The following is a 27,264-nucleotide window of genomic DNA, read 5'->3' as shown; positions in this document are numbered from 1 at the left end:
CCTGGAATCCTAATTCCTTGACAATATGGAGCCAAGGGGGTTGTTATTCATTGCACACACACGGAGAGAAAGAGAGAGAGAGAGAGGGCTGGGGGAGAGAATCTCCTGGACTGGATGTTTGCCTGAAAGCTCACTTAAAAAATAAAAATAAAATACTCCTCCTGACTAGTATGTTTGTGCTGAAACTTTTAATACAAAGGGGATGACACGATTTGAAAAACTGCCTGTTTACAAACAGCTTGGGTTTTCTGTCTCTTTTACTTTATGAATGACGTCCTTTCCTCCATCATCTGCAAGCTTTACCTGCTTTGTGATGCTGGAATGAACTGTGGTGAGATGGAGGCATTGCCAAGTTATAGTTACAGATAGCCGGGTAAATGTATTTCTGGTTCATGTGAATTTCACATGAGTTCATTTGGTAGTCCAGCTCCATATATATATTGAAAAGGTAAAGGCAAAGCCACTTCCGAGCTTGCGGGCCCAAACCCTCCCAGACCCGTGGGGGCTGGCCTTTAGCCCCCGCGAGAACGAGGGAATCCCCGGGCGTGAACCCTTCCCGGTCTCCATGCTGGGTAGTCGATAGGAGCCAATGCCTAAGGCCAATACCTTCTAATTCCTGTAATCAATAAAGTTGTGGCCTTTTACGCCCATTAACCTTAAATAATGTGTCCGGTGTTTTCATTTCTCATGGGGGGAGGGGACTTGCCACGCAAAGGACCCCTGGATGGTTAAGTCCAGTCAAAGCGACTACGAGGGTATGGCGCTCATCTCACTTTCAGGCCAAGGGAGCTGGCATTTGTCCACAGACAGCTTTCCAGATCATGTGGCCAGCATTCCGTGCGCTCTGGTTTCTGTCACAGTGTTCCGTTGCGCCAGAAATGGTTTGGTCAATATATATTTATATTGGGGGGGGGGACACAAACAGACAGAGCCAAAGTATTTTTAAAAATTGATGTTATTAAAGATTTTCATGGGATACAAAAGTACACACAGTGGAACCTCAGTTTTTGAGTGTCTCAGAAGCCGAAAGTTTCGGTTTTCAAATGGCGAAAACCCGGAATTGAATGCTTCCGTTTTTGAATGTGCCTTGGAAGTCAAACGCCTTCCGAGGTGTGTTTCTCCATTTTGTCAATGGAATTTGCCAACCGCCCATTGTGCCTCAGTTTTCAAACATTTCGGAAGTCATGAATGAATGAAATTTATTATGGTCAGATACCAGCTTGAGAAACACAAATGGAACTACAATCCCAATAGCAAAACAAACATTTAAAACAATATACAACAATGGATTTTAAGTTTAAAAGTGCGATAGGCATATAAACACATAAAAACTTGAAAATAGACTACCTTAGAGAAATGACCCAAAGTCGCCCGTGGATCCGGGTTTGTGTGTTTCGGATGTCAAACGGTCTTCTGGAATGGATTACGTTCGACAACTGAGGTACCACTGTACATCGTCTCTGTTTTCAGATCATAAAGCCCTTTCTACACAAAGCCAGTTCTATTCTGTGTGGGATTTTGATGTATAAGGTTGGGGGGAGAAGACAGGTGAGGAGGGCGAGAAGGGGGATAGTAAACTTTCATTCTCTTGCACCGTGTATGTGCAAGTTTTTTTGTGTCAGCGTCATGTGAGAAGGTTCTCTTTTTATTCATTTATTCGTTTTCCCTGGCAGTGAGAGAGATTGTGGGGCAGCAGGGCATGGAAGGTTGCCTATAGTTGACTGCAGTGAGTTTTCTTTGTGTGTGGGGAGGGGGTGTGTGTGGGCCACTGAGTCAATTTAGCCATATTGATTTGTATGCTGTTGGTGGGTTCTTACCAACCTGTATGGGAAACAGCCTAACTAGAAAAGCAAACCAATGAACTGAAACTAGCAGGGGGACAAATAAAAAGAGGGTGAGGATGCCTTAACCCTGGTGTGATTCCCCTTTATTACACACACAACCCAACAAGAAAATAACAAGAGTATTTGTAAGGGAAGTTGTGATGAATAGCAGATCTTAGGACAGCCCACTCCAGGTCCAGGTTCAAGACAAGGCAAATCAGGACCATGGTCAGCTCCCAGTGGGGCCTGATTCCTGAGTTTGGGAAGACATCTCAGCAAATTACTGTGCATGCTGAGTATGAATGCAGATTCAGGGAAGGTGCTCACATTTCCAAGCCACATCACAACATTAGCAAGATATTTTGAGATGGTAAGGAACTTTTGAGGGAGCTTCCAAATCAAGCTTCTGGTACCGAATTAAAAGTCTCCAAAAATTAATTCCTTGCGCAACCACCACAAAACCTCCCTCTCTCAACCTCATTGGATTGCTCTGCTCAAACAGCAATCAGAAACAATATAACCATGGCAATTATTGCCCCTGCAAGGAAGGAGCAAGCATTGGGTTTGAAAGCCATCCTAAAAAGTTCGTCCTATGGAAGGTCATGACAGAGAGCGTTATAGTACACTGAAAAAAGTCCAGTTGTTTCTGTGATCTTCCTGTGTTCATGCCCCTTCTGCCCCAAATCAAGTTCTATTTTGACCTCAAAAATAGCTTTTTGTACTTTATTTGTACTTTAATTTACTTTTTGAATTTTGTTTTGGTATTAGTTTCCAAACCACATTTTTTGCTGGATGCAAATTACATTTGCATGCAACAAGGGAACATTTCCTTCCTTCTGAGTCTGCCTTAATATATTTTCTCTTAAATATTATTCTATTCATTATATATGAGCTCTTATACAAACTTCCACACTCAGTGTCTCTTTCTATAGCAACATGTAAAACAATTATTTCTAACTCATAAAGAGATGCATCCTTTTTTTCTACCCTCCGCTGACAAAGTTTTCCTCCCTATTTGCATAATGCAAGGGGCCTTGTGAATTCAAATAATGTTTCAAGTAAATAAATGATACATTTTGAAAAGAATATATAGCTTAACATCAGCAATTTGGGGGAATCCTTAATGTTGCAATGGGAAATATTAAAAGCATGGCGAAATCCCTACCCCAGTCCCCCCAAAATCAAAGGAATTTGCTTTTTTATGTAATTACAAGTGGGTCCTGCAACAAAATGTTCAGGATTCCAGTCTCCCATGTTTTCAACCACCATCCTGCTCACTTTTGCTGAGAACCAGGGAGAGAACTTTTAAATACAGTCGTACCTTGGAAGCTGAATAGAATCCGTTCCAGAAGTCCGTTTGACTTCCAAAACACCCGGAAACCAAATTGTGGCTTCTGATTGGCTGCAGGAAGCTCCTGCAGCCAATCAGAAGCCACGGAAGCCCCATCAAACGTTCGGGTTCCAAAGAACGTTTGCAAACCAGAGCAATCACTTCCGGGTTTGCGGCGTTCGGGAGCCAAAACGTCTGAGTACCAAGGCGTTTGGGATCCAAGGTACGACTGTATATGCTTGCATACAATGGGCCCAGCAGCAGAAATAGTGGCAAAGCCCTCTCCTGATTTATTTACATGTGTCAGGGACTGGGCAGAGGAGAAATGGTAGAGACAGCCTCCCCATCCTGACCCTTCCAGGGAGGAGGAAGAGGAAGATAGTATAGATTTGCAACAGGGCCTTGAGGGAGATCGCAGCTCAGAGGCAGATGAGGGGGAAAGTTGGGAAATCATGAGAGAGCCAGAGCAACACCTGGCTGACATGTCATTAGAAAGCATTCCAGACCCTCCATCTCCCAGAACCTGGCGAGTCTTAAAAGTAGGAGAGCAAAGAGCTCAAAGACGGAGGGCACATAGCAGTACCCGCAGAGGAGATGGTGAGAATGACGGAAGAGGAAGAGGGAGAGACGGGGAGTGGAGATTCACTTGGGACAACGACATTATCCAAGAGGCTGGGTTCTATAGTCTCTCTCTGTAATTACTGAATGAAAAAAAGGATGTTAAGAATCCTTCCCTTGTCTTTATACTTTCCTGGGCCACCAGCCGGGAGCTGCTGCCAGCCTCCTGACAACATGAGCTACATAAGCTTAAACCAATGACTAACAACACACAGCAAAATTGTACCTGGGCTGTAGTGTTTCAGTAATCTCTCATAGGGGGCCAACATTCCCTGCACATAGATGACTATCATGCCAGGGAGAAGGCTAGGTGATAAATGTTCTCCTTGGCATCTGATTTTCTCTGATTTTTTCAATGTGGAAGGATCAGAAGGGTGGCGTGGTACAGACTCAGCAACAGAGTCAACCTCTTGCTGGTGAGCCCGTACCACACTGAACTTTCCCCTGCCTCCTCCTTCAACTTCTTCCCTCCAGTAAGCAGCAGCAGTGGCGTAGCATGGGGGGTGCAGGGGGGGCGGGCCGCACCGGGCGCAACATCTGGGGTTAGGGCAAATCCATGGGTTAGGGGGCGCAAATCCACGGGTTAGGGGGCGCAAATCCACGGGTTAGGGGGCGTAAATTACTTGCCTTGCCCCGGGTGCTGACAACCGACGCTACGCCACTGAGCAGCAGCGACACCACAGCCGGCAAGTAAACATTGCAGGTCCATCCTACTGGGCAAGACTCATCTGGGAAGGATAACGTGCACCTCCTTGTGGTCTGAAGAAGTACAATCTGGGAATTTATAATCTAGGGACACATGCCAGCAATTCACCTCAAATGGCTGGAAAAGGTACATTGGTCTATTTGCAAAGACTATGCCACGTTCTGAATCTGTAGCAACTGAAACTGTATCTGTTTCTGTCCAGCTGAGTGGGCCTTTTCAAGGTGTAGTGCAAGGTTTTGTCTATGTAGTTCACACACAATCTAGATCTATCACTATTTTTTTGCCCCTAAAAAAGCGCTTACAATGGTACCTTGGGTTAAGAACTTAATTCGTTCTGGAGGTCCATTCTTAACCTGAAATTGTTCTTAACCTGAGGTACCACTTTAGCTAATGGGGCCTCCCACTGCCACCATGCCGCCGCCGTGCAATTTCTGTTCTCATCCTGAAGCAAAGTTCTTAACCTGAGGTACTATTTCTGGGTTAGCGGAGTCTGTAACCTGAAGTGTCTGTAACTCAAGGTACCACTGTATTGAGTAACTGGTTTCATTCTGAAAATATAAGCTCATTGCAGATTGATTCTTCATTACCCCACAGTGTCCCCATTTGAAAACAAATGTAGACTGGGGAACTCAGCAGATGGGCAGGATATAATCATCATCATCATCATCATCACCACCACCATCATAGATGCCAACTCCCTGGGGCACTGCATGCCCAAGCACCCACAAAATTCCCCATGAAGGGACTGGGCACCCACAAATTTTGGTGCCAGTGCTGCATGGCACCTATGGCTCCAGGCACCCACAGTCACGGGGCCAAGTTGGCACTCCTGTTTATTCTTCTTATTATTATGAGGCAGTCTTGACAATAAGGGCATATTCACACCTGCCCAATGACATTGTGGGAGGGTGTATACCAATACTTCAGCCACCACTTCCTTCTTCACCCCCCTGGGTCATGTGCCAGGATGAAAAGACATGGATAACCTAACCAAAGGGAGGGCTTTTCAATGCATCTCAAGAAACCACACCTAACCTTGAAGATGGCAGGATCTCAAACCAATCTAGACTGAAAGCAGCATGTTGAAGAGGAGCATGAGCATTGCGGGACAAGGACAACCGTGACTTTAAGGAAGAATGGGAGCTTTTTTCAAATTATCTAAAAACACAACAAAATGAACTGGACTCCTTGGCAGGTTTTGAATAAACATACACAAATTTATTGGTTGATAACATGATAGACAGGTAATGTAAGGATATGTATGATTTTATAACATGCAGAGAATAATATGTGCTGAGAAATCAGAGAGAGGAGCTGAGGGAAGTCTCTGAGGGGGTTTGGGGGGGGGAGGAAAAAAATAATGAATATGATATGCTGAAATTTTCCCAGTAGTGATGTATGGAAGCGAGAGCTGGACCATAAAGAAGGATGATCGCCGATGAATTGATGCTTTTGAATTATGGTGCTGGAGGAGACTCTTGAGAGTCCCATGGACTGCAAGAAGATCAAACCTCTCCATTCTGAAGGAAATCAGCCCTGAGTGCTCACTGGAAGGACAGATCCTGAAGCTGAGGCTCCAAGACTTTGGCCACCTCATGAGAAGAGAAGACTCCCTGGAAAAGACCCTGATGTTAGGAAAGATGGAGGGCACAAGGAGAAGGGGACGACAGAGGACGAGATGGTTGGACAGTGTTCTCGAAGCTACCAGCATGAGTTTGACCAAACTGCGGGAGGAAGCGGAAGACAGGAGTGCCTGGCGTGCTCTGGTCCATGAGGTCATGAAGAGTCGACATGACTAAACGACTAAACAACAACAATGCTGAAATTGCTAATAAAAACCTTTAAAAAAGAAGATGAGCAGGAGCAATCCTGGAACGAGAAAGTGTTTACAAATTTGTTTGTGCTACAAATGGGTCAGTGTGTACGCAGCCTTTGTGTGCTTCCCGAAGCAAATGTCACAGTGAATGCTACTGCTGCATAATAACATGAAGCAGGGGAAAGAGAGATGTGAGATTACAGTAGGTGCCAGGAACATTAATTCACCATATAAGCCTATGTGCACGTTACTGATGTCAATAACTTTGTGCTGCTCATCTGAGATTTCTTGAACTAGCAGGACATCATTTGAAGTGAATGGTACACAAGACTACCAGCTGTGAAGAGTGATTACTTGAAGGCAACCACAGCTGGATCTGGACCCTCGTGTGTATGCAGACTAACAGCTGGCTCTTTAACACAGTCTAATAGCACCCATACATTTAACTGCTTTGGAGCTGCTATTTTCTATCGCTTGGTGCTCTCCATCTGAAGATCTATTGTAATATGCCGCTATTATCATTTAAATATATCTGCTGAAACTTTCTTGCTAAAATTATAGCACTAGCCAGTTTCCAAAGGGTAATTACTCGACAGTAGTTTTTTTTAAAAAAAACGATATTACAAAAAGTAGGCTTATGAAACATTTGGGATTAACAGCCTGGAAGATCACCCAGTAAAAATGAGCCAAGGTTTGAAAAGAATGTTTAGAGTTGTGTCAGGCGATATTGTCTGCCACACAGCAAACTCGGAGATGTGCATGCTTGAGGGCAAGTATTCCCGATATGCTTTTTCATATTTAGGTGACATAAATGCTGCATAACACCACAGATACTAAAATGGTGTAGATCAGGGGTCAGCAAAAGTTTTCAGCAGGGGGGCGGTCCACTGTCCCTCAGACCTCGTGGGGGGCCGGACTTTATTTTGAAAAAAAATGAACAAATTCCTATGCCTCGCAAATAACCCAGAGATGCATTTTAAATAAAAGCACACATTCGACTCATGTAAAAAGACGCTGATTCCTGGACTGTCCACGGGCTGGATTTAGAAGGCAATTGGGCTGGATCCAGCCCCTGGGCCTTAGTTTGCCTACCCATGGTGTAAGGTAAAGGTAAAGGGACCCCTGACCATTAGGTCCAGTCGTGACCGACTCTGGGGTTGCAGCGCTCATCTCGCTTTATTGGCCGAGGGAGCCGGCGTACAGCTTCCAGGTCATGTGGCCAGCATGACTAAGCCGCTTCTGGCGAACTAGAGCAGCACATAGAAATGCCGTTTACCTTCCCGCTGGAGTGGTACCTATTTATCTACTTGCACTTTGACGTGCTTTCGAACTGCTAGGTTGGCAGGAGCAGGGACCGAGCAACGGGAGCTCACCCCGTCGCAGGGATTCGAACTGCTGACCTTCTGATCAACAAGTCTGTGGTTTAACCCACAGCGCCACCCGCGTCCCATGGTGTAGATATTCCAAAATGCCAATGCATTTTAGAAGAGTCATGGGAATAAATTCCCAGGCAAAACAGGGTGAAGCAGGACACAGATTAAGTTTTCTGAAGTGCTGTGTTTAGATTCCCCCACCCTCCTCTCTGAACCATCTAGCTCAAGGATGGGGAAGTTGTGGACCTCCAGATGTTGTTAGACTACAACTCCCATCATCCCTGACCATTGGTCATGCTAGCCAGGACTGATCTTCCAGCAAATGGGCACCTAATGTTTCCCATGCCCAAAGTCACCAAGATGAGCATTTTCCCAAACCTGTTCCACATCCCTGGTGGACTGGACACCCCTAACTAGGATTGGACAGACTTCTGACATGCAGAATTCCCCAGTGAAACTCCAAGATCCAACAACCAAAGCTAGATGCAAAAGACAGACTGATTGCAACTGCTTTTTGGGGGGGGGTAGTTTTCCTTTTTTGCTTAAAAAAAGTATTTAAATTCCATTGGGAAACTTAAACAAACAGAATTGCAGCTTGAGATAATGCTATCTGAATTAGACTCCCTTTTTGTAACCTCTAACCCATTGAGAGAATCGGCTTTGCAAGATCTGAGACCTTTCTCTTCCCTAGGTTAACCGCCATGCACTCTGGGAAGGAAAAAATAAAGTCCTGCAAAAAGGCACTTGAAAAGCCGTTTCCATTTTAAAACACATTAAAAAGCAGCTTTTGTTGACCATTGTTATCCCTAATGCTTACTTCTATATTCATGCTCCATTTGCTAGGACTTGTTCTCTTTATGTTATACATCTGATCCTAATTAAAATTCCAGGGAAGCGGGAAAGACGTCCACCACCACCTAGCAAGATCAACTTACCATGTAATGACAGGTAAATTGTAGCTAGCTCTGCCTGTTGAATTCACCTGCCAACTGTGAGTATAAATCAGTGGTGTCCAGTGCCCAGTGTGACTGTTTGGGCAGAGAGCGGGGAGCTGAACAGCAGGGGGAGCCAGAGGCAATGACAGACAGAGCCAATGCATTATTAATGTTTTTAAAAAATACCACCATATTTTATGGCTATATGGTTATAGGAACCATTCCTTAACTCTTTTTTTTAAGCATTAAAAGCCATGAATTTAGAGCCACTCAGGTTCTGCCATGGGGCTGCTTTGGGGCTTTCCTGGTATTGGGTGGGGGGACAGATCAGGGGTCTATTAGCCACCGAGTTACTGTATTTTTCCATGCTTTTTTGCTAAAAAAAAATAGGCAAAAGTTGGGTGTTGTCTTATACACAGATAGTGAATGCAGAGGGGGTACATGTGATTAATGGCAGCAGCAAGCAGGAGATTGGCAGCGGTGATTGGGCGCGTGATTGGTGGCTGCGGCAAGGCCTGCTGGTGATTGGCTGTGGCTGCGGCAGTTGGGCAGACAATTGGCGGCTGTGGCAAGGTGTGTGATTGGCTGTGGCAAGCGATCGGCAGTGGTGGGCAAGCGGGTGAGCGATTGGCAGAAGTGACCTTCCCCACCCCCTCAAAAAAGCTAAACAACTTAATTTCTGAATTTTGGACAGAGGGGCATCATACACATAAAATCCACACAGAAACACATCATTTTACCTCAACTCGCTTGTGGAAACAACTCAGAGGCAGTGAGAGAAGGAAAACAACAGGAAGATTTAAAGGAACTATTAGAAATGACTATCAAAATCAGTAGAGATATGAGATGATCAAAGCCCCATCTGAACTTGAAGCATGGGAAGTCCCAACAAAAAATTTATAATTCGGCAGAATATTTGGATTATTTGATATGTATGTGTATGATTTGGAATATTTAACGTGATTTTATTGGATTGTTAAAATGGAAAACTTAATAAAAATGATTTTTTTAAAAATCTGAATTTTGGGTTAAAAAAAATAGGGGTCGTCTTATACATGGGGGCATCTTATACAGGGAAAAATATGGTAGTTTTGAGGTATTGTCACTGACATAGCAAGGTCTTTTAATTTACATATAAAGCCCTAAACAACTCCAGACCAACACCTCCTCCATCGTCCAGAAAGTAGAACCTGGTTCGTCTTTCTATGTGGTAATGGAGTGAAGGGCCTTTTTACTGGTGGCACCAGGGTTATATAGAATGCTCTCGCTGCTGAAATATGAGGTGTCCCACCCACCTGCATGCTGCTGACTCTGGAAGACTCCGGCATTCTTTTTGAAAGCAGTATGCTGGATTCAATTAGCCATCGGCCTCATTCAGCAAGACACTGCTTAGGTTCTTAAGAAACCTATTCTTACCCATTCACTTTTCAAGGCAGCAGACACGGGTAGCTGCCACAAACTCGCTGGATTTGGGTGGAATCAAACCTGGTTTACTAAAACAAATATGCCGGGAGGCCTTTAACCAGAGCAGCAAGATCGGGTGCAGTTCTAATATTAATGAGGCTTGGGAATTGATGATTTTACAATCCCTGCCCTTCCAGCTTTAATCCATTAGTAGGTATAGATTTGGCGGTAGTTAGCACAGTTGGTCAAAACTGCCTGAGTGGAAAATTGATCTCGGGGAAAAGTGCTAGCAGGGTGGGTTGATGAGTTTTTAGCGCTTTGAACTTCGGCTTTCCAGGAAGGGGAGTTCGACTTCCTCCATCCTTTGGGGAAGTTAAACTCGCAAGACTCACAGCGAGATATCGGCGAGGCTGCTGCTTAATTTTAATTCATTCTAATTAAAACAGATACATTGCAATGAGTGACAACATTACTATAATCACCATTTCCTTCTCACTGTTCAGATATGATACAGTTCTTTCCTCCATCCTTCAACCATGGAGAGTTTGGAGGTGATTTAATGTCCATGAAGTTCTGTCTTCAGTCCTCTGACTGCTCCCATGTTCCACCTTGTGTATCTGAAACATGCGGTACTATAAGCAAGCTGATTTAGCAAGGAAACGCCACAGATATAAATAAAGTAGCTCGATTGTGCTTTGTTTTGTTTTTTTTAAGAAATATTTATTAAGATTTTACAAAGACAAATATACAAAAACACATAATAAAAAAATAAAAAATAAGTAAACATACAGAAAAAATAAGAAAAATTAAAAACAATTATTTTTCATAACTTAAAACTCATTTGCTTGTTTCTTTGACTTCCTCACACCTCCCCTTCTTGTATTCCCATTTAAATAATCAAATCAGCAAATCCTTACCCTCTTTCATTTATCTTATCTCTATAACTTAACATTTTATAACTCAGTATTTTCATCCATTATCAATTCATTTTTGCATATTCTTATTAACTTTGTTGCTAATACCACTTATTTCCAATCCAACACCATTTTAGTTATTTTTTTACCTATTTATACCCTTCTTCCATATTCTTAAAGCATTACAGCTGGAAACCACTTAATTTCTATCCAACATCATTCTAACATTCATTAATTTTACAATATTTCTGTAGATAGTCTTTAAATTTCTTCCAATCTTCTTCCACCGTCTCTTCTCCCTGGTCTCGGATTCTGCCAGTCATTTCTGCCAATCCCATATAGTCCATCACCTCGATTGTGCTTTGTGTTCTCATCGCCTGTTAAAATTGACTAGACAGAGCCAGGACAGAAGAAAGGGCTTACTACACAACAAATCATTAACTTATGGAATTCATTGCCACAAGATATCACAGTGGCAACAGGTATCTTTAAAAGGGGTTGTATGAGTTCGTGGAGGCTATCAACGTATTATGCTTCCTTTTGATTCAGCTTGTTCATCAGTATAAACAGTTAGGCCTGGTGAGCGTTTAAGGTCCCCATCCCTAATTTGTGGGTTGCCATCTGTTTAGATTTCACTTTAATTCTGATTTGATTTTAGGGTGTATTTTAATTGATTGCTTGATTTTACGGTAGTAGGTTATATATTTGATGGCAGCCACTCTGAGCCCAGTTTTGGCCGGGGAGGGTGGGGTATATTATTATTATTATTATTATTATTATTATTATTATTATTATTATTATTAAATTACAGGTTTCTGTCTTGTGAGTGGTGGTAACAGCGGTTGTGGTGGGGTTGAAGAGAAGAAAGGTTTCCACTCCTTTGACCTCCTTCCCTGCCAGGGGCAGGAAAAGCAGGAATCAGAGTAGAAAGACTTTCTGTCCTTCATTGTCGTCCCCCTCCCCTAGCAATGGCAGCAGCAGTGGGAGGGAGAAGGAAGGAGACAAAGACTTGGACCTTCCTCTTTCACCAGTCCCATGATTACTCTTTATATAAAGGTAAAGGTACCCCTGCCCGTACGGGCCAGTCGTGTCCGACTCTGGGGTTGCCCGCCCATCTCGCTTAAGAGGCCGGGGGCCAGCGCTGTCCGAAGACACTTCCGGGTCACGTGGCCAGCGTGACAAGCTGCATCTGGCGAGCCAGTGCAGCACATGGAACGCCGTTTACCTTCCCGCTATTAAGCGGTCCCTATTTATCTACTTGCACCCGGGGGCGCTTTCGAACTGCTAGGTTGGCAGGCGCTGGGACCGAGCAACGGGAGCGCACCCTGCCGTGGGGATTCGAACCGCTGACCTGACGATCGGCAAGTCCTAGGCACTGAGGTTTTACCCACAGCGCCACCCGCGTCCCACTCTTTATATATATATACATATAATTTTTTAAAAAGTTTTTTAACAACCATTTTCAACAGTAATTAAAAGCAGTTTTACATCTTAAACATTTTTTTTTTACTTCTATCAATCCTGTCTGAAAATTTTCCAATCTAATCTCTTAGTATACATTTCTTACTTTCCCTATTACATTTAAATTTCATAACTCATATCTCTATTCTTTCTCTACTTTGTAAGTTTCATATATTTCTCCTTACAAAACTTCTTGTAGTCCTACTAGCGTAATTTGTTGATTACAGTTGCTCTTCAAATAATTCATATACTTCTTCCAATCTTCTGTGAATCTCTGGTCTCGCAGGTCTCGATTCCTTCCTGTCATTTTGTCCAATTCTGCATAGTCCATTAGTTTTGTCTGCCATTCTTCTTTCGTCAGAATTTCTTCTTGCTCCCATTTCTGGGCCCATGATTACTATTTTGAAATCTCAAATTTCAGAGGGTTGAAAGAGACGCCAAGGGTTATCTAGTCAAACCGCTTGCAATGCCAGAATCACAGCTAAAGCATCCCTGACAAATGGCCATGCAACCTCTGCTTTTAAAGACCTTCAATGAAGGAGAGCCCTTCACCTTCTGAGGGAGTCCATTCCACTGCCAAAAAGCTCTTACTGTTAGATAATTCTTCCTGATGTTTAGTCAAAATCTCCTTTCTTGTAATTTGGGCCTGTGTACCTAAAGGAGAGTCTCCACCCCCATTGTTCAGCCCGGGCACTGAGGTCCAGCACTGAGGGCCTTCTGGTGGTTTCCTCACTGCGAGAAGTGAAGCTACAGGGAACCAGGCAGAGGGCCTTCTCGGTAGTGGCGCCCTCCCTATAGAATGCCCTCCCATCAGATGTCAAGGAGATAAATAACTGTACAACTTTTAGAAGACAGCCCTGTATAGGGAAGATTTTAATGTTTGTTGTTTTATTATGCTTTTATATTTGTTGTAAGCTACCCAGAGAGGCTGGGGCAACCCAGTCAGGCAAGTGGGCTACAGATAATAAAATTGTTATTATTATCATCACCACCATCTGTTTTGTTCGGACCCTACCCTCTGGAGCAGAATGCCAAACTTTTTTTTTTTAAATCACATTTGTGTGTTCATATGTGCCCCTGCTTTTCTGGTACCCTAAACATACGTTTCATCTCCCTATTGGGTGAATCCAGGACTGGTAGGAGTCAGGGTATCTCCTTTGGGAGTTCAGATTTGTATTTTGAGTACTATGGGCCTATAAACTTGAGGGCAGGGATAGGTTTCAGGCAGAGCTGTCTTTCCCATTGGGCTTAGTGGTGCATTGCGCCAGGGCGCCGACCTCTCAGGGGTGCCCCAGCAAGTGGGGGAGCTGCGCAGCTTTGCCGGCAGCCTCCCCTCTCCCTGCATGCCCGCCAGCTGCGCCCCATCAACTATATGGTTGGCAGGTGTACAGCTTTCTTCCCAAGCCTCAGTGGGAAGAAGAAGAAGAAGAGGAGTTTGGATTTGATCACCCTCTTTATCACTACCCTAAGGAGTCTCAAAGCGGCTAACATTCTCCTTTCCCTTCCTCCCCCACAACAAGCACTCTGTGAGGTGAGTGGGGCTGAGAGACTTCAAAGAAGTGTGACTAGCCCAAGGTCACCCAGCAGCTGCATGTGGAGGAGCGGGGAATCGAACCCGGTTCACCAGATTACGAGTCTACCGCTCTTAACCACTACACCACATAACGATCCCTGCAGAGGCTTAGGATGGAAGCTGCGCCCCGCGAACTATATGGCTAGCAGGCATGCAGCTTCCCTCCCAAGCCTCTGCGGGGATTGTTCTCCACAGTGGCATGGGGGAGAGTTTCGCACCCCCCATCTGTCGTAATTTGGGGGTGCTGGGCGGATATTTGCACCCTGGTGCCGCATCTGCTAAAGGCGGCCCTGGTTTCAGGTGAATGGCCAGACTGTCCGTCTGTCAGCCATTTTCTTTATTCAAATAAACCCTGGGTCTTCTCAGAATGAGCATCGTCGTCTCTTAAAACGGAACAGTGATCCATTGAGAAAGTGGTCAATGAACCCAGGTTCTGTTGTCCTGGTTCAAGCTAATGTGGCATATTAACACTCTCCTTTCGACCAAGCATCTGACAACGTCTTCTGCGTTTGCTGCACCTGGCAAATAAGTACTTCACCCGACCTGTTAATTTTATTGACAGCCTTAAGCAGTAGAAAACACACTGCTGTTCTGATAGTTGCAGCGCTCCCAGGACAACCAACAGCAAATGGCTAGGAGCTTACGTGGGAAGACAGGTTTGCAAGAAATCAGAGAAAGCCACAAACGCTCGATACCAGGCTGGAAAGTGGAGAGCTAAGAGCTTTGAGAAATCAGGTAATTAATCTGAAATTCTCTGCTGTCAGCTGGCGGGTGGGCGGGGGGCTTTATGATGACAAGATACTTTGCTACAAGCTGAGATGCTCTCTCACCCCAAAGTGTCAAGGCGGAGAGAAAACAAACTTCTCAAAGAGGCCAAGGAGCAGGACCTGACAAGACAAGCCCGCTTGCTTGGTGTAGAGCCAAGCAGCTCTGTTAATAAAGATATGTCCACAAAGCAATTGATTATTTGGATGCAGGATATAATTTGTGATGCCGATAAAACTCGAAACAGATGGAGCTGCTTCATAGCTAGTCAATCCACTATCTAGCTCAGCATTGTGCACAATGACTGTCAACAGCTTTCTGGGGTTTCGTACAATCAGGATTTTAAGAGACCACGAGGGTCATTGTGATGGCCTCGGAATCTGATTCAGAGGCTGAACCTGAGGAATCCCAGCCTGCACAGGAGTCCCTGCCTCCAGGGCCGGCTGAGCCGGGGCTGGGGCATGAGCCTGAAGGGTCCTCACCTGTGCTGGATCCTCAGGAGCAGGCACCAGCTGAATCTGCTCTGGCTCCGGAGGTGATCGAGGACCCATTGCCTGCAGGTGCTCCTCTCCCAGCCCTGTCAGGGGAAGGTGAGGTTGCCTCTGGGTCCAGTAATCCTCCATCTTCTCCTGAGCTGCAGAGGCTCAGGGCAGAGAGGTGAAGGGAACTAAGTTCTCACAGAAGGAGTGCTCGCCTCCAGGCCAGGAGAGGCGAGTCACCTGTGGATCAGGGCCACCCTATGCCTCAGAGGAGATAAAGGCCAGCCAGCCCAGTCCCAGGTTGCGGGAGCAACACTGTTGGTCACCTGTTCCTGCCGGCACCCTGTCCTGCTTTCTGCCAGAGTTCCTGACCACGCCCGACTCCCTGCCTTGGACCCTGCTTCAGCCTCAGACCGGACACGGACCACGCCGCACGGTAACCCCCTCCCAGGACCAGCACAGTCATCTGCAGGAATCTTTTGCCAATGTGGGGCTCAGACCCACAACCCTGAGATTAAGAGTCTCATACTCATGTCCCTTAGGTGTCATTGGACTCCAAGTCCCATCATCCCTGAGCATTAGTCACACTGGCTTCGACTGATGGGAGTTGGAGTCTATGTCTGGGCAGAGGCCCACAGCCACCCTCCCTGACACTGCTGTAGCTGAAGCTTACCTGGATGGGGCCAGGGCAGCAGTGACTGAGTAGACACACCGGTAGAACCAATGTATTGGCTCCACTGGTACATCCATGTAGTCTTGACCTCATTGCTGCCCTCCCCTTTCCCAGCAGCTCTACTTCTGAATCGGATGTGGCCCCACAGGTCTGTCCCACCACACCTACTGCATACTGGCAGTAGCATCTGCAGGGGCACTCTGCAGGTTCCTCATCCCTGTGTCAGGAATCCACAGCCTTGACCCATGATAGATTAATGGAGCTTCCATGGACAGCCCCTCTGAATGCTTTCATGCTCTGCTTGCAGACTTTCTCAAGACAACTGGCTGCAAATTGCCGAAGGCTGACTTGACCCTTAGCCTATTCCAGCAGGAGCCTTTGCACATTCTTGTGACTGGGTTCAACGTACATCACCTCTGCCATGTTGGCCTTCAGAGAAGCCAGGCCTAATGAGCTACTCCAGAGCATCAGGGTATTTAATTGCACTTAAGCCTTGTGTTATAAAGAAGAAGAAAAGATAGATCCAGGAAAACCTGCTTGCAGATATTCTGGGTGTTGTGTATAATGGCACCGTCTTTGGGTGTTTTGTTGTTATTTTTGATCATTTGTCATGAAGCACACCCAGATGCCATCAGAAGATATGTGAATGGATGGACCTGCTAACAAGTGAAAGCACGCCTCTAGGACAAGTGAAGTCGGTTACAATAACCAGACCTCCAGGCAAGGAAAAGTGTTGCCTCAGATTAATTGGGGGGTTCAAGGTGTAGGAGTTGATTACCTTCCCAGACTGAATGGGGAAGGTTATAAGTCAGCAAAGAGAGGGAGTTGGGGATCAGGAGGTTACGAAAGAGGCAGGGTGTCAATTAGGTCCCCAAAAGACAGAGGGAAATAGTTTCCCAGGGAAATAAAGGAAAAGGAAAATCTCATGGCAAAAAGACCATATAATGTAAGCTCAAGGCAGGCAGGAAATGTCTGGAGACCTATAAATTACAAGCTTAAAAACGGGCTTTTCTGGGGAAGCTGGAAAGCCTCCAAGAGGAATTCTCCCCCAAAATATAGTTGCTTGGCTGAGAACAGTTGATTTTTGCTGGGACCGCCAGATTTTCAGTGGTTCCTTTCGCCGCACTAGCAAGTCCTCGCTTTGGTTACAGCCCCTTTGTTGTGTGTGGGTTGCTCAGTGTTACAGAACACCACGTGTTTTGCAGTCTTAAGATAGCTGTTAGCTTTTCCATGTCACACAGCATCATGGGTTTTGAAGTCTTGAGACTGTGTAAATAATGGTTATTGTGCATGCAGAGCATTTTCTGGATGCACTTGCAGTGCATTTCACAAAGGGAATGCAAATTTTCTGTTTGGCCTCCCCATATATCAAACAAAATTCTATTTTGAGTGGGATTACTATTTGACACAACTCCACGCTAGTCTCCCTCTTGTTATTGGGGAATGGAGAACAGAGGCTATTTTTACATTTCTACCCTAGTTTCTTTGTCTTCACAATTTTCAGCCTCACAGCAACTTTGTGTATTGATTAGCCCAATAAATCAACCTGGTGCTCTCCATCTGTTATGGACTATAACTCCTAAAAGCCTCAACTTCATGGGGATTTGAGTACAGCTTGTTCAGACCCAAACCCAGCACTCATGGTGCAATGTCACAGTGCCCCCCCTCCAAATATGTCCATGATCAAAGGTGAGCCTGAATTTGGGTTTAATCCAGCAGGCTATTTTCTGTGTCCCACTGGCTCTGAAGCAACATTATCAGTCCAGTAAAGGCCATTTTCACTTGCCCTCTATTGATCTCATTTCTTTTTGCAGGTGAAGTTGAGAAGTTCCTTCAGGGAACAAAGCGGTTTGAACTTCCTCGTCAAACGTGTTCAGTGAACATAATCAAGAAGACAAATGTTTTCTTCTTAATTGGACAGTATGGATTCTCCCCACCACCCCCGAGTCCTTATCACTGTTACTGGAAAGCGCCATGAGTAGATTTTCCAGAATGATGCTATAAAAAATAAAGATGATTGATTAATTCAATACACCTAGAGGTAGGAAACATCTTCCAGGAATGTTTAGAGGAAATGTACAGCATTCTACAAATAGACGCAGTTTACTATATGCATATTAAGCTTTCTGGGATGCTGAAGATTTCCGTTCTCCCGGTTCCAGCTTTGGCAGAATGGCTGGCATTTATTTTATTTTAATTCTCTTTTTTTATTCCCCCTTTTCAGTATGCGAGGATCCCTCAAAGCAACAATCAACAATCATAAAACGCAGAGAAAATTCATAAAAACATTCCAAAGAAATTAAAACACATTAACCATACTTAGCATTTCTGAGTGTTCTTCCCATACATTATCTCACAGTGCGATATCGAAATGGCCCTGAATGGTGGGCCAATATTATCATCTTCATCTTGCAGAAGGAGGGCTGAAGCAGAGAGAATGGAGCTTTGTCTAATGCAGGGATGTCCCAAGCGTTTAGGGCAGGGCTTGGAGGCCAAAGGTGCCCTCTCCATGGAGGAACATGCAGAATAGGGAGAGATTTTTCTAGGCTTGCAATGCTGTTTAATAGATGGAGTGTTTGTAGTTCCCTTGTTGGCTTTTGCAGGTGAATCAGAAGAAGAATATGCAGAAGAAGAAAGTGATTTAGCAAAGAGTCCCAACTGCTATTTCCAGTTTAGTGTGCTGCAGTGAAGATAACTGATAGCCCATTTACGCAATCTATGGCCATCACTAACTTTAATCTACTAATTTAAATGGGTCTACTCTAAGTTAGACAAACCTAGACAGCATCTTAAAAAGCAGAGACATCACCTTGCCAACAAAGGTCCGTATAGTAAAAGCTATGGTTTTCCCAGTAGTGATGTATGGAAGTGAGAACTGGACCATAAAGAAGGCTGATCGCCAAAGAATTGATGCTTTTGAATTCTGGTGCTGGAGGAGACTCTTGAGAGTCCCATGGACTGCAAGAAGATCAAAGCGATCCATTCTGAAGGAAATCAGCCCTGAGTGCTCACTGGAAGGGCCGATCCTGAAGCTGAGGCTCCAATACTTTGGCCACCTCATGAGAAGAGAAGACTCCCTGGAAAAGACCCTGATGTTGGGAAAGATGGAGGGCACAAGGAGAAGGGGACGATAGAGGATGAGATGGTTGGACAGTGTTCTCGAAGCTACCAGCATGAGTTTGACCAAACTGCGGGAGGCAGTGAAAGATAGAAGTGCCTGGCGTGCTCAGTCCATGGGGTCACGAAGAGTCGGACACGACTAAATGACTAAACAACAACAACAAACTCTAAGTTAAAGTTGAGCGCAATCCATACTGGGGATAATTCAGATGGAAATTCCCAGGTGTCAAAAAAGGCTATTTATGTATGCAGCTACTGTGGCCTGTGTTTCGTTAACCCCAAAATGGAAAACGAGTGAGGTCCCAACCAAAGAAGAATGGCAACTTAAAGTGATGGAATATGCACAGCTTGCAGATCAAACATATAGAATAAGAGAACAGGAAGAACATTCGTTTAAAGAAGATTGGTAAATGTTTACTGAATAAATGAGGGGGGGGGAATTGTGTACACTTGAAAACGTTGGCAACATTAAGATAAATTGAACAGTGGAAATAAGTTTTGATGGAAGTAATAATGGAATACTAAATGCCTTATTTCATATAAAATATACAGGGATTTATGCTATATATTTTAAAATTTTATGTATGGATGTTTTATGATGGCCTATATTTGCCTAATAAAGATTTGGCAAAGTAAGTAAGCAAGCAGGCAATCCTATATTTTTCTTGTCCTCTTTTTTTCTGGGGGCCGCCCTCAGCATAACTCACTGGTCTAAGAAAGAGCCATTGCGTGTCGAGGTCCCCAAGCCACCCCCCCAATAACTCACACATCACACATCAATTTTGGTTTGGGTTTTTGGCATGATTTTGGCCACAACTTTATTTAAATGCACCCAAGTGAGTGGTTGCTTAGGCACTGGTTCCGACTATCTGTCCTTGCCCAGGGGACAGAACTGGATTCCAGCGGAAGCCAGTCAGGGAAACAACTTTTGGGGAGAAAATGAAGCTGGGCCTCAGTCCCTCACTTCTCACCCTCATGCTCCTGGTGACTTGCACGGCCCAAGTCTGATGCCAGGGACAAGGACGAAAAGAATGGCAAGCCCCTGGATTCCTTTAACGGAATTCCCTTTCCGCACCACCATTGGAGGGGCAGGCACTTACCCCTCCACCAACCAATTTGAACCAATGCCTAACCGCCAACCTTACAAGTTGTAACGATTTGCTACGCAGTAGGCAAAACCAAACGGCACCAGCCAATCAGCCAAATGGACAAATTCCTACCAGGCCCCTGCCTCAAAGCAGATGACCCCATGACAGGCATAGCAAGGTCAAGCGAACATCCCCCCCAATACAGGGAGGGTGGGCGGGTGATCCGGTGCAAGCAGCCAAGAGAACGCTCAAAGTTGGGCGTCCAGTATTTAAAACCTCTGACCCCTCCTTCAAAATTGGCAGCAAGCAATTCTCCCCAGCGACCCAATTAACCAATTCACTGCCTGGGTCCCTCCGCAAATCCACCCAACAACAATGCGGTGGCTTGCATCCCCCACTGCAACACGCGCTCTCTGCTAGGGAGAACACGTTGCCTCATACAATGCACTGACCCATTTATCCCTAGATTTCCCCATGTGATAGGACACATGAGACATGATGGAGCAGGTCCCTTTGGAGGCAATCAGGACCCCGTTTAGATCTCTTGGTTAAAAAGAAAATAATTATTTGCCATGAAGGGCAAGTCCCCCCTCCCCGCTTGGAGCCTTAAGAGCAAGTTCCCCAAATCAGTTCCCCTTATGTTCATTAAATCCAGGCCCCAGGAGCAATCTCGATTGACATACTAAAAATGTGCTTTCTCTCAACACACTGAAATTGTCCCATGTGATGTTTATTGATAAAGGGGAATAAGTGCAACAGCTAACATTTCTGTTTGGGTTTCATGGTTAGTTAGCGAGATGATGGACGTGCTCATAATATACACCGCCACCTTTAAAAAATAAAAAAAGCCCGTGCAATCAATCTTGCGCGTGGTGTAACATTTCATTTCCAATCTTGATCAACGGATTGTTTGCCTTTTGCATATTGCTCAGGTTTCATTCTCGGCTGCTCTGCAGATTGATGGGGGAAGAAAAGGGAGGTGAGGGGATGGCGAAGCCAGAGGGGCTGTGGCTCGGTGGGCAGAACATCTGCTTTGCATGCAGAAGGTGGCAGGTTCAGTGCTTGGCATCTCCAGGCAGGGCTGGGAATTACTCCTGCCTGGAACTCTGGAGAGCTGCTGCCCGTCAATGCAGACAATATTGAACCAGATAGACCATTGGTCTGGCTTTGTATATGGCGGCTTCCTATGTTCCTGTGTTCCCTGATTTGACTGTGTTCCAAGCTGTGTTCAAATTAGGGCAGGGGACTGACCTGACTGGCCTGGATTGCTCAGTTGGTTAGAGCATGGTGCTGATGACGCCAAGGTTGCAGGTTCAATTCCCGTACAGGGCAGCTGTGTATTCCTCCATTGCGGGGGGCTGGATTAGATGATCCCCAAGGTCCCTTCCAACTCTACAATTCTATGATTCTAAGGCAGCTTCACTTGCTCCTACAATGGACTCCAAAAAAGGAGAGGCAAAATCCTCTCTGAACTGATCATAGAGTGAAATATGATCCTGAGAGTTCTGCATTGGCTCCCAGTATGTTTCTGAGCACAATTCAAGGTGTTGGTGCTGACCTTGAAAGCCCTAAATAGCCTCGGCTCAGTAGACCTGAAGGAGCGTCTCCAACCCCATCGTTCAGCCCAGACACTGAGGTTCAGCTCCGAGGGCCTTCTGGCGGTTCCCTCGCTGCGAGAAGGGAGGTTGCAGGGAACCAGGCAGAGGGCCTTCTCAGTGGTGGCACCTGCCCTCCCATCAGATGTCAAGGAAATAAGCAACTATCCTACTTTTAAAAGACATGTGAAGGCAGCCCTGTTTAGGGAAGTTTTTAACGTTTGATGTTTTATTGTGTTTAATGCTGTATTGTGTTTTTAATATTCAATTGGGACCCACCCAGTGGGGAAACTCAGCCAGATGGGCGGGGTATAAATAAATTGTTGTTGTTGTTGTTGTTGTTGTTGTTGTTGTTATATTTGACGTCCTTGTTCTGGGACTCCTGTTGGGGACTTAAAACTAAGCTTATACCTTATCTATTTCAAAATTACCTCTCTCTATATTTCTCTTTCTTTCTTTCTTTCTTTCTTTCTTTCTTTCTTTCTTTCTTTCTTTCTGCTCATGGCAATCAAGACACTGCTTCAAAGCGTAAAGAAATCCAGGAATCAAAGAGCTGAATCGCAGATGACCTTTGAAGAGACAGGCAAGCATTACCGCAGAAGGAGCTGTATTTATGGGCAGCATCAAGACCAATGTCTCCCTTTAATGGCAGGCATCACCTTCTCATGTCACTTTACAGTGACACGGAGAAACAAATAAGCCTTGAAGAAGCTGATATTCTATCAGGTGGTAATAGCCTTAGCACCCGCCCTGCTAAAGCATCAGACTCAGTGCCTGCCCCCACCGCTTTTGAAGATGCTTCTTATCAACACTGAAGTCCTCCTGGCTTCTGTCATTCCTTTCCCAGGAGGGAGATATCAGGAGCTGCCTTATGCCGAATCAGGGCCAGATTTATGTATAAGCTAAACAAGCTATAGCCTAGGGCCCCACTCTCTTGGGGGCCCCCAAAAAAAGTTTAAAGGGGAAAAACCTGGATGTACATTTCCAAAATATAAGATAAAAAACAAATAAATTAAAGCTACATACAGCAACAGTGTTTTGTGTTGTGTAGGCTCCTATGATGTAAGTAATGGGCCCCGCCTGCTAGCCTGCTCCCTAAAATATCACTGGTTTGCTCATTTCTATATATAGTAAAAGCTCTGGTTTTCCCAGTAGTGATGTATGGAAGTGAGAGCTGGACCATAAAGAAGGCTGATCGCCGAAGAATGAATGATTTTGAATTATGGTGTTGGAAGAGACTCTTGAGAGTCCCATGGACTGCAAGAAGATCAAACCTCTCCATTCTGAAGGAAATCAGCCCTGAGTGCTCACTGGGAGGACAGATCCTGAAGCTGAGGCTCCAATACTTTGGCCACCTCATGAGAAGAGAAGACTCCCTGGAAAAGACCTTGATGTTGGGAAAGATGGAGGGCACAAGGAGAAGGGGATGACAGAGGACGAGATGGTTGGATAGTGTTCTTGAAGCTACCAGCATGAGTTTGACCAAATTGCGGGAGGCAGTGGAAGACAGAAGTGCCTGGTGTGCTCTGGTCCATGGGGTCACGAAGAGTCGGACACGACTAAACGACTAAACGACTAAACAACAACAACATATATAGGGTGCCTACATTCTGCATGGACTGGTTGCATCAGCAATGTCTAGGCAACATGATGACCATGTACATGAAATCTTTATTCTCAAAAGTCTCTGAAAATCGAATGAATGTATGTAAATGAAAATATCAAATGCTGTGGAATAGTGCTCATGTAATAATGTAGTCACTGCTGACTACATTATTTCATTCGAAATAAGATGGGTTTATGAAGCAATTCTATATCCTCCCACCACCACGCTGACGAAGAATTCTATGAAACAGTAGTCAATATCTGGAATCCCTGTTCAGCGTTGGACATCATATTTGCTGAATACACAAAGCTTCACAGCTTGTCTTTCATCGTACACAGTCTGGTACCTCACTTCATTTAAAGATTTTCAGAGACGTTGAGACTAAAGATTTCATGTACATGGTCATCGTGTTGCCTAGACATTGCTGACATTCTCTTTGCAGCACATGGGCTGGTTGCATGACAACATGTGCAAATGGCTTGAGATACCTATTAGGTCCATAAATTACCTGATAGCATTTATTCAACAACAACAACAACAAAAAACAGCGACAATTTGTTGTTGACAAAGGACAGCTGGACATATAAAGGGCCCCATTCTCTTCAGTAGCTTAGGGCTGCATCAAACCTAAATCCGGCCCTGACCCTTGTCCATCTGACTGGCAGGGGCTCTCCAGGGTTTAATAATAATAATAATAGTAATAATAATAATAATACATTTTATTTATACCCCACTCTCCCCAGCCAAGACCAGGCTCAAGACGGCTAACAACCAATAATAAAAACAAGTTGATTGAAATACAACTTAAAAAGATTAAAATACAACATTAAAACATTAAAATGCAGCCTCATCGCAGGAGGAGAAAGGAAAAAAGAGAAAGAGGGGAGGGAGTCAAATTGATTCTAAGCCAAAGGCCAGGTGGAACAACTCTGTCTTACAGGCCCTGCGGAAAGAAATCAGATCCTGCAGGGCGCTGGTCTCATGAGGCAGAGCGTTCCACCAGGCCGGAGTCAGTGTTCAAAAGGCCCTGGCTCTGATTGAGGCTAATCTGACTTCCTTAAGGCCCAGGAACTCTAGAGTATTGCTATTTATGGACCTTACAGGCTGGGGTTGAACCTGGGACCTTCTGCATGCAAGGGAGATGGTCTTCCATTGAGCTAGAGCCCTTCCTCCATACAGAGGAAGATGCTTTCTACTGAGTAAGACCATACTTCCATCTATTCAGAACTTTCTGTACCAGCAGTAGGCAATGCGCTGTCCTCAGGGTAATCTGTACCACAACTCGTTTCTGATCATTGGGCTAGGACTGATGGGAGTTGTAGTCTATAACTGGAAGTCACTCCCAGTCCTACCCAGAGATGCTGGGGTTTGAATCAAGAGGTCCCTGGTTCATATCCGGGTGCTCCCTCAACTAGCTTATAGCCATGTTCAAATATATAAAAGGATGTCACATAGAGGAGGGAGAAAGGTTGTTTTCTGCTGCTCCAGAGAAGTGGACACGGAGCAATGGATCCAAACTACAAGAAAGAAGATTCCACCTAAACATTAGGAAGAACTTCCTGACAGTAAGAGCTGTTTGACAGTGGAATTTGCTGCCAAGGAGTGTGGTGGAGTCTCCTTCTTTGGAGGTCTTTAAGCAGAGGCTTGACAACCATATGTCAGGAGTGCTCTGATGGTGTTTCCTGCTTGGCAGGGGGTTGGACTCGATGGCCCTTGTGGTCTCTTCCAACTCTATGATTCTATGATTCTATGAACCTGGCATCTTCTGCATCCAAAGCAGGTGCTTGTCTACTGAGCCACCTTAGAAAAAAACAAGTTCCTCTAATTGTAATGGGGCAACTTAAAAAGTATCTTGTGTTCTGACTAGGGAGTTGGGGTTGCCTCATGAAAAATACAGTGGTACCTTGGTTCTGAAACGCCTTGGTTCTCAAACATCTTGGTTTGGTCTCTTGTGCCCTTCTAGAGGAAATTGACTCTGTCGGGGGAATGGAGTGGAAATACTCCTTGACTTGAGGAAACTGAAGTGACACCACACTTCCCCCATGGGAGCATTTGCGAGGAGTGTTATTTCACAGAGGGAAGGATGTGGTCAGGGCACACTTTACATAACTTGACCAACTCCCTTAAACTGGCATGCCAGCCAAGATGGCAGACCAGAAGTGGCCTCTTGCCCTTCTTCCTACTTCATAGGTGGAACGGCATATTGGATGTAATACAAAGAGGGGAGAAAATCATTTCTTTGTGTAGCGTTCTGTTAGTTTAGTAGGTTAGGAACAGGAGGGGGTAGAGACTTTTCTGCCTCCTAGGAAAGTTTTTTTTTTTTTAATGGTCTGGTTAAAACTTTTGAAGGGCACTAGGAGGACAGCGGCTATGAATGAGGTCAAGAAGACAAGCAATCTGTGACTTATCATTAATAATGAGAATGAGGCCACGGAAGGTCATGGAACCTCAAGTGCATTGCAAGTGTAATTGGGACTTATCCACCACTTCCCCCAATCTTCCACATTCAGCAGTTCTGACAGTGATTTGGATGTGCGGCCATTAGTGAAGAATGGCGTCTTCTTCCTGAAATATGCCTTTGTCATGGAGGAGAAAAGCAATGGGGAATAACTGTGGCAAAGGGCAGAGTATATAATAGAACTATCCATTCCTTGAGTTCAGGGCGTTTCAGGGCAGAGGGATGTCAGCTATCAGGGTAGCGATACAGCTGAGGTGGCCAAATGGCTTTTGGCTATCCTCACATGCTGACCATACTGGAGACGCTAATAGATGGATCACTCGTCATGTCCATTGCTAGGAATCACAAGTGGGGAGAGAACCTGTGGCACTCAGGTCATGCTTGTGGACTTCTGGATAACCACTGTGAAGACAGAATGCTGGGCAACATGGGTTCTTGCTTGATCCAGCTGTGCTCTTCAGACATTTGGATGAAATTGTGACATAAAGACAAAGGAATGTGCTATGCCGGAAGGTTCAGGACAGATAAAAGAAACCAGTTCTTCACACAGTGCATGGTCAAACTATGAAACTCACACAGAGCAGGCTGTGATGGCCACTGACTTGGAAACCAAGCCTTATGAGGAGTGGTTGAAGGAGCTGGGTATGTTGAGTCTGGGAAAGAGGAGACTGAGAGGAGATAGGATAGCCATCTATACCTGAAGGAGCGTCTCCGCCCTCATCATTCAGCCCGGACACTGAGGTCCAGCTCCGAGGGTCTTCTGCTGGTTCCCTCACTGCGAGAAGCAGAGTTACAGGGAACCAGGCAGAAGGCTTTCTCGGTAGTGGTACCCTCCCTGTGGAATGGCCTCCCTTCAGATGTCAAGGAGATAAAGAAATGCATAAATTTTAGAAGATGTCCGAAGGCAGCTCTGTATCAGGAAGTTTTTAATGTTTGATATTTTACTGTGCTGTAATCTGCACAGAGTGGCTGGGGAAACCCAGACAGATGGCTGAGGTATAAATAAAACAACAACAACAACCATAACAATCATCATCATCATCTTCAAATATCTCAAAGGCTCTCACCTGGAAGATGGAGCAAGCTTGTTTTCTCCTTCTCTGGAGGGTAGGACTTGAACCAATGGCTTTGAGTTACAAGTAAGGAGATTCTGATGAAACATCAGGAATAACTTTCTGACAGCAAGAGCTGTTTGACAGTAGAATTGTCTCCCTTGGGAGGTTGTAGACTTCATTGGAGGTTTTTAAGCAGAGGTTGGATGGCCATCTGTCATGGAGGGTTTAGCTGAGATTCCTGCATTGCAGGTGGTTGGACTAGATGACCCTTGGCATCCCTTCCAACTCTACAATTCTATGAACTATTACCATTCTATGACTGGATGGCTTTAAAAGAGGATTTGGCAAATTAATGGAGGTGAAGGCTATCATTGCCTATTAGCCATGTTGGTTGTGTTCAGCCTCTACAGTCAGAGGCAGTAATGTGTCTGAAAACCAGTTGCTGGAAACCATGGGAAGGGAGAATGCTCTT

General features: G+C 45.0%; 1 protein-coding gene across 1 annotated transcript in view; it reads right to left on the bottom strand.

Moving 5' to 3' along the window:
• The window catches only part of LOC310760843 (uncharacterized protein), a 248,708-nt gene extending 225,912 nt beyond the window's left edge, over nt 1-22,796 (bottom strand). Inside the window, exon 1 of the mRNA XM_083610051.1 lies at nt 22,696-22,796. The gene's annotated coding sequence lies outside the window, so the exon portion shown is untranslated. The remainder of the gene's footprint in view (nt 1-22,695) is intronic.
• Nucleotides 22,797-27,264: the final 4,468 nt, after the last annotated feature.

This window comes from Podarcis filfolensis (assembly GCF_964270895.1).
Source record: "Podarcis filfolensis genome assembly, chromosome: 4".
NCBI lineage: Eukaryota > Metazoa > Chordata > Lepidosauria > Squamata > Lacertidae > Podarcis > Podarcis filfolensis.
The sequence above is the reverse complement of the archived record's forward strand: the minus strand, read 5'-3'. Positions and strand labels throughout refer to the sequence as shown.